A 7,175-nucleotide genomic window follows, 5' to 3' on the forward strand; every position below is an offset into this window, starting at 1 on the left:
GGGATGCCCCAGGCCTACACAATGTCAGTGGTTCAAGAAGACCACTGCCGCAGCATCGCAGCCTCGATTCGCTGGCCAAAGAGATGGTCGCAATGTGCCAACAAATGGCTGGTAATGTGCCTACTCAAGTCCCAATACAGACACCAGTGGTACAACCACAGTCTCCTGCTAGGCAGTATGACAAATTGATGAAGTATGGGGCTACAGAGTTCAAGGGGACAGTAGATCCTCTAGAGGCTGAACAGTGGTTAGAGATGATGGATAGGGTATTCAAGAAATTGCACTGCACAAAGGAGCTTAGATTTGAATACTCAGTATCTTTGCTACAGGGGGATGCTTTTGACTGGTGGAAAACCATTCCCCACAGTCTGGTAGAACCTGAAGTGCTAACATAGAATGACTTTCTCAGGGAATTCAGACAAAAATATGTCCCTGATGCTTATGTAGACCAGAAGTTACAAGAGTTCCTAAGTCTGAAATAGGAGAGCAGATCAGTGGCTGAGTATGAAAGAGAATTTTCCCGCCTGAGCCATTATGCAGTAAGTTTACTTGCTACCAGCAAGGAGAGATGCAAGAGGTTTGAAACCGGCTTGAAGCCCAGTATCAGACTACAAGTAGTCGGATTCAAACACACTAACTTCTCTTAACTTTTTTCTCAAGCCCTAGAGTTGGAAAGAATTGAGTCTGAAGCAGCTCCTGAGAAAAAGAAATTAGAGAAGACAGAGAAATAGGGAAAATCAGTAGAACAGAGTTCCAGTGGTCCTACTGGAAAGAGGAAGAATCATGGGAGACTTAGCAGAGGTGGCAAGAAGTCTGGTAGGGGAAGATATTCAGGATAAAAACCTCCACTATCTGATCAGCAGAGTTCCAGAAGTTCCTATCCTCCCCACCAATGTGAAACTTGTGGAAGAAATCATGGTGGGATATGCTATAAGGCTATTGGAGCCTGTTATAACTGTGGAGGCACAGGACACTTTGCCAAGGACTGCACCAGTAGTCGCAGAGTTGGACCACCTCCTACTACTACAGAAGGGTCAGTTCAAAGCCCTGTCACTAGATTTTCACAACCACCCAGTAGAGGTAGAGGCAGGGGTAGAGGTAGCCCAGCAGGTAGCCAAGGCACAGGAAAACATTCAGAGCAAGACAGTGCTCCAGTCAGAGTCTATGCAATGAGACAGAGAGAAAAGGCAGAGACATCTGATGTTGTGGCTGGTACCTTCTCAACTATTAATCAAGATGTGTTTGTGTTATTTTATCCGGGTTCTACCCATTCTTATGTGAGTGCTAGCATCATTGATTGCATTGTTGTTCCATGTAAACAAATGGGCTTTGAGGTGCTAGTAACAAGTCCACTAGGACAGGAAGTCAGGGTTAATAGAATGTATAGAGATTGTCCTTTGGTGATCCAAGGACACACTTTTCTGTCTGATTTCATTGAAATGCCCTTCAGAGATTATGATATCATTTTGGGCATGGATTGGTTAGCTAGGCATCATGCCATGATTGACTGTAGGCTGAAGACAGTCACTTTTGGTCTCCCTCAGTATAGTGATGTGGTAATACATGGGGAGAGGCAATTATTGCCATCAAACATCATTTCGGCTGCACTAGCCAGAAAAATGATCAGAATGGGGTGTGAAGCCTACTTGGCACATGTGGTAGACACCCAAGTGGGGAGTCCAGCATTGAAAGACATCCCTACAGTACATGACTTTCCAGATGTATTTCCTGATGAATTGCCAGGATTACCTCCGGAAGCAGAAGTACAGTTTGAAATTAAGGTTATGCCTGGTGTGGAACCAATCTCCATAACGCCATACAAAATGGCACCAGTAGAGTTGTAGGAGTTGAAGATACAGTTGCAAGAATTACTTGAAAAGGGCTTCATCCGCCCTAGTGTGTCACCTTGGGGAGCACCAGTATTGTTTGTTAAGAAGAAGGATGGTACTCTTCGCTTATGTATAGACTACCGGCAGTTGAATAAGGTGACAATAAAGAATAGATATCCATTGCCTCGCATTGATGATCTGTTTGACCAATTGAAGGGTGCAGCTGTATTCTCCAAAATTGATTTGCGATCTGGTTATTATCAGTTGAAGGTGCAAGAGCAGAGTATTCCAAAAACTGCTTTCAGAACTCGATATGGCCATGATGAGTTTCTAGTAATGCCATTCGAGTTAACGAACGCTCCAGCTGCTTTTATGGATCTGATGAACACTATCTTCAGACCATATCTCGATCAATTTGTGGTGGTGTTTATTGATGACATTTTGATATATTCGAGGAATGCAGAGGAGCATGACAGACATCTGTGGATTGTACTACAGACTTTAAGGGAGAAACAGCTATACGCCAAATTATCGAAGTGTGAATTTTGGCTGAAAGAAATCTCCTTTTTGGGACATGTTGTGTCAGCTGAAGGGGTCAAGGTAGATTCCAGCAAGGTAGAAGCTATCCTTAATTGGAAGCCGCCTTGGAATATCATAGAAATTCACAGTTTTCTGGGTTTAGCTGGATATTACCGTCGATTTGTGAAGGGGTTTTCTATGTTATCTTCTCCACTGACCAAGCTGCTTCGGAAAGATGTAAAATTTTAGTGGACTGATAAATGTCAGCAGAGTTTTGATGAGTTGAAGAGGTATTTAACTGAAGCTCCAGTCCTCACTTTACCTACTCTGGGTAAAGAATACACTGTTTATAGTGATGCTTCTCACAATGGGTTAGGCTGTGTACTTATGCAAGATCGGAATGTCATTACTTATGCATCACGTCAGCTGAAACCGCATGAGAGGAACTACCCAACACATGATCTGGAGCTAGCAGCTATTGTTTTTGCTCTGAAGATCTGGAGACACTATTTTTATGGAGAGAAATGCTACATTTACACAGATCACAAGAGCTTGAAGTATTTAAGCACCCAGAAGGAATTGAATTTCAGGTAGAGGAAATGGTTAGAACTCATTAAAGATTATGATTGCTTAATAAACTATCAGCCAGGAAAAGCAAATGTTGTGGTTGACGCCTTAAGTCCCAAAACTATGGCAAGTCTCAGAGTTTCTCCTTTGTCCATGGTATATGAATTGAAAGCACAGCATGCCAATTTAGAGATTGATGATGAGGGACAGATAGTAGTTGCATGGCATGTACAGCCAGTGTTGATTGATCAGATCAGAATGGCTGCTCAGAGTGATGAAAAATATCAGAAGCTACTGAAAGAAGTTCAGCAGGTCAAGAAACCTGAATTCTCTGTGAGAAATGATGGTTTATTACTACATCAGGGTAGAATGTGCGTTCCTAGTGATGTGGAATTGAGACAGATCATTATGAAGGAAGCACATGAGTCTCCTTTTGCTATGCACCCTGGTGGAACTAAAATGTACAGAGGGTTGAAAGAGCATTACTGGTGGATGGGTATGAAGAGAGATATAGCTGAATTTGTTTCCAAATGCCTAACTTGTCCGCAAGTAAAGGCAGAACATCAAGTTCCAGCTGGTTTGTTACATCCTTTGTCAGTACCAGAGTGAAAATGGGAATGAATAACTATGGATTTTGTTACAGGACTTCCAAGGACACAGAGTAGTCATGTTGCAGTATGGGTTATAGATGACAGATTGACCAAGTCTGCTCCCTTTTTGCCAGTGCGGATGGACTATAGCCTAGAAAGATTGGTCAGATTGTACATATATGAGATTGTAAAATTGCATGGAGTGCCAGTATCAATTGTGTCTGATAGAGATCCTAGGTTCACTTATAGATTCTGGCGTAGTCTTCAGAGAGCCCTAGGAACTAGATTGAACTTCAGCACAGCATTACACCCACAGACAGATGGCCAGTCTGAGAGGGTTATTCAGATATTGGAGGATATGCTACGGGCTTGTGTGATTGAATTTGAAGGTAGTTGGGATACACACTTGCCTTTGATTGAGTTTGCTTATAACAACAGCTATCAATCAAGCATTGGGATGCCTCCATATGAAGCTTTGTATGGCAGAAAGTGCAGAACTCCGTTATGTTGGGATGAAGTAGGTGAAAGGAAGATGATTGGGTCAGAAATTGTTCAGCAAACAGAGGAAAAGATTAGATTGATCAGAGATAGATCAAGGCTGCATCAGACCGTTAGAAGTCCTATGTTGATCTGAAGAGAAGAGATATTGAATATGCAGTGGGTGATAAAGTATTCCTCAAAGTTTCTCATTAGAAGAGGATTATGAGATTTGGCAGAAAGGGGAAACTGAGTCCTCGTTTCATCGGACCATATGAGGTTCTGGAAAGAGTGGGTCCTTTGGCATATCGATTGGCATTACCTCCAGAGCTAGCAAGGATACACAGTGTCTTCCCTGTGTCCATGTTAAGGAGGTACAGATCTGACCCATCTCATGTACTATCAGTTGAAGAGAATGAGGTAAATCCAGACCTCTCATATGAGGAAGAACCCATAAAAATTCTGGCATATGAGGTGAAGCAGCTGAGGAATAAACAGATACACCTGGTTAAAGTGCTGTGGAACTATCATTCAGGCCAGGAAGCTACTTGGGAACGTGAAGAGGATATGAGGAGAAAGCACCCACAGCTATTTAGAGACTAATGCCAGGTAAAATTTCGAGACAAAATTTATTTAAGGGGGGGAGAATTTTAACACCCCTATTTTCGGTAGTGCGTACTACTGTTCCGGTGATCAGTGTTGTCCGGACAGCTAGGATGCCTAGAATTACACTTTGATATGAGTGAGGAGACATAAAATAATAAAATACAAGAAAATAAAATACAAGAAAAACAAAGGAAAAATAATAGCAAAGAAATATAATCAAGTTAAGCGAGCCGAGAACCCTAGCAATGGGTGACCGCACCGGGAAGTCACGGCATGGACCGTTGGCTGGCCCTGGACCACGGGGAACCCTGGAAAATATTTTTAGGACGCAAATAAATATTTATTGAAGTATAAATATCATTAGAAATATCAAAGAAAAATTAAATAATTAGTACAAAGAAAAGTGAGAAATCAAAAAATGGACAAAACCCGGTGTTACCGAAAAAACGAGAATGCAACCTGAACAGGGGCATTGTGGTCATTTGACACCCCGAGTTATCTTTTGACCTAAATTTCCATCAAAAATAAATAATATTACACTTGGAAAATATAATGAAAATTAATTTAGGGGTACCTAATGTAAATAGTAAAAATGGAGGGCAAATTGACTAATTATCACATTTAAACATATAATATAATTGATTTTATGTGAGTGGACCACTAAGGATTATAAAATGCATTAAGTGGGCAGATTGCTCCACTAAAACTTCATCTTCAACCTTTGAAGACCACCATTGCCGAAATGAAAGCCTTAGAAACCTCCATTGCCGAATTTGAGTGAAGCTTCATCATCTCCTCCATTTCACCTCCAAACACCAAAGCTTCTTCATTAATTTTGATCCCCACTTCACAAGGAAGAAGTAGATACCAAAATCAAGGGAGATTAGTGAAGTTTTAGCAAGTTCCAACAATAGGTAAGTTTGAGTTTTTGATTGTTGCCTTGTTAAAGTTTGTAAGGATGTTATGGGTGTTTGATTTATGAAGAAATTTTTGAGGTTTGATGTTGAATGGGAATATGTACTTTTGGCAGCCATGGAAACACCTTGAAGGCAGTTTATTTGTGCTTGTAAATGGTGAATTAAATGATTGATTAAATGTTTATTGTATGGGAAATCATTTGGGTGATTATACTTAGTATATGTAAATGTGAAATGAAATTTAAAGCTTGGAAATTAATGGAATGTAAATGTACCATTGTGGTAGTTTGTTAACTCTTGAAGAATGCTGGAATTCATGCTTGGTTTATGGAATAATGATGTTAATTTGTGATAGGGGTTATGGCAGTTTGAGTGCATGTATGATGGTGTGAAGTTGAGCATGTAAATGAGCATGAATTGGTGATTGAATTATTGTAAATTGAGTTGGACAAATTCTGCTGCATATTGAATGTAATTGTAAGCTGCCAAAATGACCTATAATATGTTGTAAATTATGTTTAGGTTGTGGTACAACCAGAATTGGTTTGAATGTTGTGTTTGGTGAGTGTTAAAAGTGATCCTTGATGTGTATGCAAGAATTGCAATAAGGCAATTTGAGTTTTAGGCCTATAACTTTAAGTATGTGGCTCCAATTAGTATGAGACAAATTGGAGGTGAAACTAGGCACAAAATGTGCCAACTTTCATGAAGGAAGCATGCCAAAATTCTGCTTGCAAGGTAGCTTGAAAAATGACCAAATCCGGATTAAGTGCAAATAAGGCCTGAAAATTGACCATTTGGGCAGCAATTAGTGTTTAGGCCATAACTCACTCAAAACAGGTCCAATTGACCTGAAATTTTAACCATGAATATTTAAGACCCATATCTACAAGTCTTATGAAGAAACTAAAGCTCAGAAATGACCATAAGCAAGTCAAACAGCTTGCACAAGTTCGGGTCCAAAAACTGGCCGAACCTAAAATGACCTACAGTGACCTAAAATGACCAATTTTGATGCAATTTGACCAGCAATAGTAAAATGACCATAACTTGGTCTACATAACTCAGAATGACCTGAAATTTTGCCCCACATTCCATAAGACATAGATCTACAAGTTTGTAATTTTGACTGAAACCCGAAAACCGAGGAAACTAGGTCGTCCGGCTAGGTCAAATTAGTATCCCGGAATCCAGCAAATTGCAAGAAAACGCAAAATACATAGAAATGAAATTGGTAACATATACCAACCCTAAAATACTATCGAATGTGACATATTAATAACATTAATACCTAATTTACCTAGAATGCATCAATGGTCGACATATTAGGTTGACTAAGCAAATATTAGAATTCAGTGAATTACTTATCAAGCATTATCGTTAGAGACAGTTTAAATGAGTACTGAAACACTTTAAATTGTGTTTCTCAGTTAGCCAAGACTCAAGAAAAGGGAAGGAAACAATGAGTCAAGACCAGGAGACAGTTATCAGAGGTTTGTGCACAACAGCTATTTCTTTTGAATTATTTTCAATTGAAATAAATTATGACTATTTGTATATTATTGTTTTAAATTGTGAAACTGTGAAAAATTGTTTGAATGATATTTGATGGATACTTATTGATTGAAAAGCACTCTAAATGGTTTGAAACCACAGCTATCATGTACATT

The sequence above is a fragment of the Hevea brasiliensis genome, chromosome 3 (genome assembly GCF_030052815.1).
Source record: "Hevea brasiliensis isolate MT/VB/25A 57/8 chromosome 3, ASM3005281v1, whole genome shotgun sequence".
Taxonomy (NCBI): Eukaryota; Viridiplantae; Streptophyta; class Magnoliopsida; order Malpighiales; family Euphorbiaceae; genus Hevea; species Hevea brasiliensis.